The sequence below is a fragment of the Petromyzon marinus genome, unplaced genomic scaffold (assembly GCF_048934315.1).
Source record: "Petromyzon marinus isolate PM22_M1 ecotype Great Lakes invasive population unplaced genomic scaffold, UKy_Petmar_22M1.pri1.0 PM_Scaffold_235, whole genome shotgun sequence".
In the NCBI taxonomy this organism is placed as follows: domain Eukaryota; kingdom Metazoa; phylum Chordata; class Hyperoartia; order Petromyzontiformes; family Petromyzontidae; genus Petromyzon; species Petromyzon marinus.
Window position 1 is genome coordinate 57,214 of NW_027423208.1, and position 11,225 is coordinate 68,438.

At 49.3% G+C, this 11,225-nt stretch overlaps 1 long non-coding RNA gene across 1 annotated transcript; it reads left to right on the forward strand.

The window, feature by feature from the left end:
* The first annotated feature begins 3,363 nt into the window (after positions 1-3,363).
* On the forward strand, positions 3,364-10,775 carry LOC142922968 (uncharacterized). The gene is made up of 3 exons (XR_012940444.1): positions 3,364-3,534; positions 5,761-6,746; positions 9,501-10,775. It is a non-coding gene; the product is annotated as an uncharacterized LOC142922968 (long non-coding RNA).
* Positions 10,776-11,225: the final 450 nt, after the last annotated feature.

Here is an 11,225-nt window from a genome sequence, read left to right on the forward strand (position 1 = left end):
GATAAGCTCACTGCTCGTCACATTCAAGTGATGAGCTCCTCCTCCTGCACGTAGCGTGGCAACCCATGGCACCTGTTGAGTCTGGGTTCCTGCGAGGAGGTGGGAGGTGGAGGAGGTTGAGGTGGAACTGGTGGTGGAGGAGGTGGACCCCTGACAAGGCCATTTTACCCCACCCTACCTGGCCATTATAACCCCACTCTCACTGGCCATTATAACCCCACCCTACCTGGCCATTATGAACCCACCCTACCAGCCTATTATAAACCCCAGTGACACGACAAATATGGACCCAGAACCCACACATCACTGACAACTATCACGATTGGTAATACCCCTAGACAACAAAGCCGAGTCTAATTAGCGTAATTGCATAAATTGACATAATTACCTAATTTTGTAAAATTACACCTTTTGCATTTTTCATTTCATTTTTATTATTTTTCAAGACAATATATACAACAATCCTGACCCTGATGCCTGTTGTATATTTGGAGTTCGCATGTTTCTCTCACTCTCCCCTTCGTTGTGAATTTTTGCCCGGCTCCTGTTTGTCACTCCACATTTATAGTTGCTGATATAAATTGACACGTAAAATGCCACTTAATTGGGCAATCATATGTGGCCAGGTTACGTCTGAAAAAGAGATATATCTTATGGGCCTTACCTGGTAAAATAAACAAATAAGCAGGTGGCTAGGTGAGTGATTGAATGAGAGAGTGGCTGAGTGATTGAGTGGTTGAGGGAGTGAGTGGCTGAGTTAGTGAGTGGCTGAGTGAGAGGCTGAATGAGTGAGTGGTTGAGTGAGTGGGTAGCAGAGTGACTAAGCAGCTGAGTGAGTGGCTGGGTGAGTGAGTTGTTGATTGAAAGCTTGAGTACGTGAGTGGTTGAGTGAGTGGCTGAGTGGGTGGCTGAGTGAGTGAGACACGGGAAGCAAGAGGGAGACAGGGGGAGATAGAAGAGTGAGACACGGGGAGAGAAAGGAGACACGGGGAGAGAGAGGAGGGAGACAGGAGGAGGTTGGAGAGGGAAAAGCGGGGAGAGAGAAGAGACACGGAGAAAGATAGGAGGGAAACGCGGGGAGGGAGAGGAGAGAGACACGGCGACATAGAGGAAGGAGACACGGGGAGAGAGAGGAGGGAGACCCTGGGAAAAAAAGAAAGGAGGAGACACGCGGAGGAGGTGAGAGGTAGGAGGAGAGTGCGTGGAGGTGAGAGGGGAGAGATAGGAGGAGAGTGCGTAGAGGAGGCGAGGGCTCCTATAATGATGACTTCAAGGCATGCTGGGAGACAAGTTCATGTGACCCACATAGCACAGGGAGCCATCGCTGTTGGAACCGCATGGGCAGGGAACGTGGCCTCCAACCCACCACCTGCACCAGCCTCACCACCACAAACCAACAACCACAACTAGAACTACAAATTCAACCACAAATGTAACCACAAATGTAACCACAGCCACAACCATACCCAACAACCATAACCACTATAACCACAACTATAACCAAAACCAACTACAATTATAACCACACCCACAACAATAACCACAATTATAGCCATATCTATAACCACAACTCTAAGCACTAAAACCAGACACAACTAAAACCACAACCATGATATAACCACTACAACTATAACCGCATTTCCGGTTATCACAGGTGGCAACATATGGTGCGAAAGAAGTTCAACACACATACAACAACAAAAGACAAAGATTTATTCTATAGCCTATAACAGACTGTTGGGGCAAGTTCTGTTAGCGAGTACCTATGGAGACCCGCAGTGTGGAACACAAGCAGGTGGGTGGCCAGCACTACACCCGACCGTCTTTGTCTCCCGAGTGGCGATGTTTATTACACACCACAACAGGTACTCATTTCAGGCAGAGTCGACGTAGGGGAAGCCCTGGACTGGTTCAAATGATCGTCACTGGTGTTGGCCGTGAGCGGGAATCGAACTTTCTCGGGTCCGTGGCGTGGCGTTCAACCGCTACTCTACTGCTCCCTACACATACAACAACCATGAAAGACAACATAACCACCTTCACCACAACTATAACCACAAAAACATAACATAACCATCACAACTTGTACCACAATCACAATTATAACCACAACCCCAAGTATAACAACAACAATAACATAACCACAACTGTAACTATAACCATGAAAACCCCAACCTCCACGTACACAACTATAGCCACAAAAAATATACCCCCCACAACCGCAATTATTACCACAACCAAAAGCACCATAACAACCAACATAACCACCTACACCACAACTAAAACCTGAACCACCACTACAACCAGCGATACAACCACAACTATAACCACTGCCACCACATTCAAAACCACCACAACCAACATCACCTCAACCACCACAACCATAACAAGCAACATAACCACAACAACCACATTGATGCTGATACTCTAACACCACCTACACAACCACTTTATCAAGGCTCTATGTATCCGTGTGTCCATGTGTCTCCGTGTCTCCACATGTCCCTGTGGGTGGGTGAATAGATGGGTTAGTGGGTGAGTTGGTGAGTGGGCAAGTGAGTGGGTGGGTGTGTGGGCGATGGAATCGAACCTGCACCTCTGCAGTGCAAGTCCAGTGAGCTAACGACCCGCATGTGGTGGGGTAAAGTGTGGGTACGCCCACCTTGCTCCAAAACGTGGAGATCAGCGTGGAAGAGTAGACCAAATACCCTAATTAGCGGCGTCTAGTGGAGGCCTCCTCCGCCAGCACGCGATTCGCCTCCTTCACAATAAACCCTTCCTTGCAAAGATAAAAAAGTATATTTGACTGATCCCATCAGCCTCTCATCAGCAGCAATGGCTCAACTCGAGCGCCACTCTGGACCGCTTTCCACCTTCAGTGCCTCAGCAGCAGAGCCGGGCTCTGCTTGAACCGATGCCGTGAGCCCAGCAGCTGTTTAGAAGCCTACGGCTGTGGGCCGCCTTTGTCTCTCCTCCACCACTGCTGAGGTGTCCACATCATGCGAGGTTCTCACCTTCAGGCTGAGTCGACCCAGAGGAGGCCCAGGCAGCGAACCGCTTCAGAAGTTGGCGCCACGTTCACCGGCGGAAGCGGAAGTAGAGAGAGCAGCAGAAGCATCGCGTGTGGGGAGCAGCTGAGGTGTGGATCAGAACTGTGTATTAGTGGTGGTGTGGTAGTAGTGGTGGTGGTGTTCGTGGTGGTGGGGTTGTTAGTGGTAGTGGGGTTGTTATTGGTGGTGGGGTTGTTATTGGTGGTGGGGTTGTTATTGGTGGTGGCGTTGTTAGTGGTGGGGTTGTTGTTAGTAGTGCTAAATACGCGGGAGCTTTGTCTTTGGCGGTGTGAGTGGGGGAGGGGGCGTAGAGGGGGGGGAAGGTGCTGGGGGGGAGGGGCTCACAGGATATTGCGTCACTGAGGGCGTGATCACCGAGCCCCGCCCCCACTTGTTTCTGCCGATCTTTTTTCTCACATGTGGCGGTAGAGAAGCACCGAGACGACAGAAGCAGCGACTCTCTGGAGGAAGTGAGGAACTGTAGGTGAGTGGTGATGTGAGTGGTGAGGACGTGTGTGTCTGTGTAGTGTACTGGCAGGAGGAGTGGTGGCGTTAGTGGTGTTACTGATAGTGGTGGTGGTATGTTGTGAGTGAGTCGTGACGATGTGAGTTCATGTCAGAATCAGAATATTTATACTGGAGTCAGATGAGCTATACAGCTCTTTCTCACAGATGTCCAGTGTTGTGGGTGAGTGGTAAAGATGTAACCTCGCGTTGATGTGAGTTTCTTATTAATGATGTGGGTCCGTGTTAATGATGTGGGTTTGTGATTTAAAGCTTTCGTGACTGCAGTAATTCATATTCTTAGTTCTTTCGGTAAAGTCACGTTGAAGGGAAACAATAAAATAATAAAATATATATAAAACAATAAAATTCTCACGACGTTTCGACCATAACACAAACGGTCGTCATCAGGTGTGTCTGTTTGCATAAATGTATTTATTTTTAAACGGTGTATTTATTTATTTATAAAAAACGTTAGCACCACGCGCAGCGATTTAGCAGTTTATTTAAAAGTACGAGTCCATCTATGTTCTGAAAAGAGGAGGGGGGAGACGAAACAATCATTGTATGCCGTCTGAAAGCCACTGTAAGCGTGAACAATCAATTAAAACCTGAAATGGTTTATCAAATCTTTCCAATGATTGCTAAGCCAGAATCCATATTCTCGGTTGAAATTGTCTCTGTGCTTGTATATGTGGATAGCCTCATGAACGAATTTCTCATGGTAGCCAGATGGCTTACAAAGAACCTCTGTCTTGGAAAAGTCAATGTCATGTGAGCCTACTGAATTATAACAATAATCTGCCACGGCCGAGGTGTTGGTCCTACCGTGTTTAAGGTCTCCTTTGTGTTCACGAATGCGGTCCGAGACATGGCGTTTGGTTTCTCCAATGTAACTACTACCACAGAGGCAACTTAGTTTGTAGATACCAGGGTATTGTATGCCCGGAATCACATCTTTTACAGACGGAACCAGATCACGGATTTTATGTAATGTGTTGAAACGGACCTGGATCTTGTGTTTATTCAAGATTTTGGAGATCTTTTTTGTGATCCCCGCAATGTAGGGTAAAGTGATGGTTTTGAAAAGCTCCTCAAGAGGGTACTTCTTCATGGTTTGAGTGATAGCTTTGCGGATTGTATAGTCGGAGTAACCATTAGCCTTAAGAGCTTGGTGTACGTGCTTGAGTTCACTGCCTATGTGTTCCTGGTCGGATATGCATTGGGCTCTATGATACAGAGTCTTGATGAGAGAATTCTTCTGTGATGGATGGTGATGGGAATCCGGTTTCAGATAAGCATCCGTATGGGTAGCTTTCCTGTAGACAGAGTGGCTCATTGAACCATCAGGTCTCTTTTTAATTAGGACATCCAAAAAAGGTAGCTTGCCATCTTTTTCGACTTCCATGGTAAATCTGATGGCTGGGTGTATGGAATTGATGTGGTCGAAGAATTGGTCTAGAGCAGGCCGGCCATGTGGTCAGATGACAAAAGTGTCATCCGCGTACCTCTTCCATAAGGTTGGGCGCAGTGGCAGTCTGGATGGCGTCAGTCTCAAATTTCTCCATGAAAATGTTAGCTATAACCGGAGATAGGGGGGAGCCCATTGGGGTGCCCTCAGTTTGTTTGTAGAAAGTTCCATTCCAAGTGAAGGGCTATCCACATATACAAGCACAGGGACAATTTCACCCGAGAAGATGGATTCTGGCTTAGCATTGGAAAGATTTGATAAACCATTTCAGGTCTTAATTGATTGTTCACGCTTAAAGTGGCTTTCAGACAGCATACATTAAAATTTGTCGTCTCCCCCCTCCTCTTTTCAGAACATAGATGGACTAGTTCTTCTAAATAAACTGCCAAATCGCTGCACGTGGCGCTAACGTTTTTTTTTATAAATAAATAAATACACCGTTTGAAAATAAATAAATTCATGCAAACCGACACACCTGATGACGACCGTTTGTGTTATGGTCGAAACGTCGTGAAAATTTTTATTGTTATATATATATTTTATTATTTCATTGTTTCCCTTCAACGTGACTTTACCGAAAGAACTAAGAAGATGTGGGTTTGTGTTGATGATGTTGGTTCACGGTGAGGATGAGTCTGTGATGTGACGTGACTCGTGTTGTGACGTGGGAAGCAGTGCCGACGTGCACCCTCTACCCTGTGTGATCCTCGCCTTCGTCTCCCGCTCTCCACACAGAGACCCGGACCGTGCGAGAGACGCCGCGAATTATGTGCACTCTGCACTGTTCGGACCGTGTACCAGTCGGAGCGCGGGCGGTGTTGTTGCAGTGAATGCCACGCTGCCCTCCAAGTTCGACTCCCGCTCACGGCCACCAACACTGCTGACGATTACCTCAACCACTCCTGGGCCTCCCTTTGTAGCCATAACGAGCAGCACCTACGAAGACCGGCACGGCACACGACACCAGTGTTGGTGGCCGTGAGCAGGAATCGAACCCCGGGTCGCTAGGTTCATAGCACAGCGCGCTAATCACTACACTACCGCACACACACACAGACACACACAAACACACAGATACACACACAGATACACAGACATACACACAAACACTCAGACACACACACAGACATACAGACACACACAGATGAGACACAACACACATCCGCCCTCGGGCCGTGACGTCACACCCGCTTCCACCCAGTCTGCCGCTAGAGCCACGCTGCAAGCTGCCTGCTGAGGAGCGCCTCTCTGCACGAAGCCTCCTGGAGCCTCTCTCGTAGCAGTCACCATGGAGGCTCACGGGCTGCGCAGTACTTCACGCACCCTCGTGACGCTGCTCGTGGCGAGCTCCGCGTTCCTCGCGTCTGTGCCCACGGAGGAGAAGAATTTCTCCCCTAACTAGCTGGTTAAGCCGAGGGGAGCCTGGGAGGTCCAACCGCCACAGGCCGGACAGCCTCTACCTCTCACCAAAGCGACCGTGGCCGTCCACATCAGCAACCGCCTCACAGGTCACGAAGCCGAGAGGGTGCCTCGAGTCGCTTCCTCTCCCAGCCATGGCATGGAGGTTCCCCAAGGAGGAGGAGAAGACGACGACCCAGCTCCTTCAGGGTGGACGACCTTCATGGAGATGCTGCACAGCGGGCCGGTGGCCATCGCCTACGAGGTGGCGAGCGCGGGGATCACCCTCCTCAGCCTCGGAGTGGCGGCTGAAGAATGCAGTGGTGAGTGCCGACTTCACGCTCACACAGGCCATCAGCGTGGCACCGTGACATACACCACATGCAGAGACACCACACGCAGAGATGCATCACGCGTACAGATCACTCGCGCAGATATAAGAATCTCACTCGCATACACCACACACACAAGTATATATCACATCCACGCACACATCCTAGACAAAGTTGCATATGTCATTTGGAACAAGCAAACACCTTGCTCAATTAAGTATACTTAAAAATTATCCACTGCAACTTTAAGGGTGTTTTTTGTTACTGGCAGCGTGGCATTTGGGACATGTGCTGGACTCCTTGTGCGGCGTTGGTGAGTTGCGCTGGTGCGGACAGAACAATGTCCCCTAGCCAGTAGAGTCAGAACAATAATATTTTTTAATGGTTGAGGAATCCGATGAGCTATAAAGCTCTTTTTCACAGATGTCCGGTAGGGGCTGGTAAGAACGTTACAACAACAAATACTACAAAAACATGTAATAGTGCAAAGTACAAGAAAGGTTAACAAATCACCCAAACACAAACAAATAAAACTAAACCAGCCCCATCATACTCTTTGGTTCTTTCGGTAAAGTCACGTAGGTATAAAATAAAGTAAATCACGATGTTTCGGGTGCAACACAAGCGTCCATCATCGGGTGGGGAAAGCATGGTCTGCTGCTGAGGCAGACTGATTTATTTGATTTTATACCTACGTGACTTTGCCGAAAGAACCAAAGAGTATGGATTCCTGCAGTCACGAAAGCTTCAAATCAAGAACACCCCCATCATACCAGTCAAAGCCCACTGAGGTACTAACTTATTTTTCAGATGGAACCTGGTCACAAATGAAAGCTCAACCTCGTTGTAAACCGCGCATGCACGTGAGCGCAAACCGCTACTGTAGGCGATTGCGCAGGTACGCGAGCGCTGGGCACCACCAAAAATAGTCGTGTAGGCACGCGCGTGCTGAACAATACTGTAAACGATCGTACAGGTACGGACACCAAGCACGCTCTACTCCTTTATTCGCCGCAAACAGCCGCGTGTGCGTGCGAACACAAAACACTCTCCACCCTCCTCTTCACCCTCCAAAGGAGCACAAGAAACAGTTTATTCCCCTACCAGTTATTTTATTTACCGCAAGCAACCCGTTAAGCTACGCGTAATTGTGTGGGTCAGTGGATGTCAGCCTATTCCCCTTGAGATCCTAGACTGTATTTCCTCTGCCTATCGCTCTGCTTTCTACCCTCGATCAAATAGCCCAAACTTACCTCTCTCTCTTACTCACGTGTACTTCCACTCTGCTGCGCTGGAAGCTGTAGAAAAGCGATCAGTAGAGGGTTGAGCCTGGCTGCGCTGAAGTGCATCACGCGGACGTCTCGAACGGCTAACTCCCCTCCTGCGTGGACCGCGATGATCTTGAAGAACTGCCTTGCTACCTGAATCCCCCTCCCTTTATCCCACCTACAACAAAGGAATTTCGCCGTTTCGCTCCCTTGGCCTCCCGTCCAATCAGGGGCTCGGATTTTCCCACCCTTCGATACCCGGATCCCAACTCGGGTGATGTCGCCGCAGTGATCTCTCCGACATCCGCTCTCTGTTCTCCCGCTACCAGTCCACTGACCCGTGCTTGTGTGTGTGTGGTTCCACTCGCGGTGGCTCGATGGCCCTTGCCGTGACCATGCAACTTTAATATTAGGTCCCGGCGCCGCAGTGCATGTCAGCTACAGGGGGAAGATCGCCCAATTTCCCGGCCGCAGGAAACCATGAAGATCGATCCCATTAGGGACTTCTGGAAAAAAAAACCTATCGGCCGGGTGACCTCCCCTCCTGGCTCTACGTGGGGCGTGTGTGCGTTCGTGCGGGGGGAGGGGGGGTGGCGAGGGTGCACCGCGTTGGCGTCGGCATCCCTCGGTGGCGGCTTCACGGCGGTGGGCACGGCCTCGGCAGAGCGGCTCTGCTGCGGCGGCCTCACGACTGTGCAGTGGGCAAAACGCGGACGTCTGAGAAGGCACCAGCCCCGGGAGAGTGGCGGGAAATCCGAGGCATCGGTGACGGCGTCGCGGCGGTGGGCACGGCTCCGCTGGAGCGGCTCCGCTACAGCGGCACCACAGATGACGGTTCCCCAAGATGGAGAATACCCGTCTCCCTCAAGGTGGACGACCTTGATAAAGATGCTGCACAGTGGGCCGGTGGCCATCACTTACGACGTGGAGAGCGCGGGGATCACCATTACCAGCCTAAGAGTCTGGCTGAAGAATCCACTAATAAGAGAGAGAGTATGCTGGCGTCACTGTAACATAGAACATCAGCAGGACACCACAACAGAGACACCACACCCAGAGAGGCATCATGGATATAGATCACTCAGGCAAATGTCATAATCTCACATGCATAGATGACACAAATCAGAATCAGAATATTTATACTGGAAGAATCCGATGAGCTATTAAGCTATTTTTCACAGATGTACAGGAGATGCAGGTTAGAACGTTACAACAACAAACAATAAAAAATCACACTCACATCCTCGACAAAGTCGCACACATTTATTACAAGCACACATTGTTCATGTTGGTGGATTACAAATAGTTGTCCGATATTTGCCACTGAAAGGCAGGTACAACACTCGTGCTCAATCAATGGTGGTGGTGTGGCAGATGGCAAGTGAAAAAAACATATTTGAGTGGAGTGACCAACAGGGGAAGAAGGAGACTGCAATCTCTTGCCTCTCATAATGATTTTGTTTCCGGTTTTAAACAGAAGTCATCGCAGCGCAGACGAGTTTACCGAAGCCGCTACATGAGAGGATCCATGTGTAAATTGGCTCGGAGCAAGTGCCACCCCATGAAAATCAAGAGGACCCATAGATCCCTAAAGACTCAACTGGATGGCTGCTCCATGATGAATAGCTCACCAACACTTACCAGCGCACCCACCAACAGCACCACTCCTACCAACACCACCACTCCTACCAACACCACCATTCCTACCAACACCACCATGACAAACCCCACCCCGAAAAACTAACACCATCACACTTTTAAATACCAACACCTCTACCAATACTATCCTGACTAACACCACCACCCCTTCCACCCCTACAAACCCTACCAACAGCATTTTCTCCACCTTCACTACCACCCGGACCAACACCATCATCCCAGCTGAGTGTGAGTGGTGTCACCTCATGATAATGGCCCGCATCAATGCCTGCCGCACTAAAATAAGCTCAATTACCCCTACCAGCTCAATCACCAACTCCACCGCTCCTACCAACTCCGCCACTTTGACCAATCCCACGTTTACCAACATTACCTCCTCTACCCTCACTACCACCCCTACCCACATCACCCCAGCTGAGCATGTGTCCAGCCTCATGATCATGAGGGAAAAGAGATCACTCTTCATGGCTGGATGAATGCCTGCTCCACCACTCCTACCAACTCCACCACCTCTACCAACCACACACCTACTAACACTACCTCCTCTACTAACCCAACCCTGACCACCATCACTTCCTCTACCCTCACCACCACTCCTTCCCACATCATCACCCCAGCTGAGCGTGAGTCCCGCCTCGTGATCATGAGGGCAAAGAGACCACTCTTCATGGCCCGGATCAATGCCTGCTCCACCACTCCTACCAACTCCACCACCTTTAGAATCCGCACACCTACCAACACCACCACACCTCCCAACACCGCTACCCTTACCAAACGCAACTACTCCGACGAACACCACCACTCCTACCAAAACCAACCCTACCAACGCCAACCCTACCAACACCAACCATACCAACACCATTATTCCTACCAACACCACTCCCCCTACCAACACCAACCCTACCAACACCAATCCTACCAACACAATGACTCCTACCAACACGACCACCCCAACCGACACCATCACTCTTTCCAACAACAGCCCTATCAACGCTACCTATCCTACAATTGCCAACTCTATAAACACCTTTACCTCTACCAACACCACCACCACCCCAAATAAGAAATAATACAAAATAAATAACATTCCAACATCGCTGCACCCTTTCCATGTTCCCTCCTTTGTTTACGCGTCATCCATTAAAATAAGTTATTGTTATTTTTTAAGAATAATAGTTACTAAGAATATTGTTTTGTATTAAGTGAAGTCATAATATTGTTCGAAAAGCTGGTTAATGTAGATCCTTTGTCAGTCATTTCTAGATGATTGCCTCGCCTTGCCTACATTCACCTTGGTGACTCAATCACATGCTCAAGGACACGAGTGATATTTTCGGCTAACAGAAGGTGTGAACCTACCTTTACCACCAGCAGTTGGATGGACTGGTGAAGTTGTCTAAACAGAACCATTTATATGCCCGATGTTGATTGCTTCCAATGTGTATGCTTGTGACTGACAGATCTGTGGTGAGCAGAAGTGTAAAGGTTAGCGTGCTGCGCTACGAACCCGGCGACCCGAGTTCAATTTCCACTCATGGCCAAC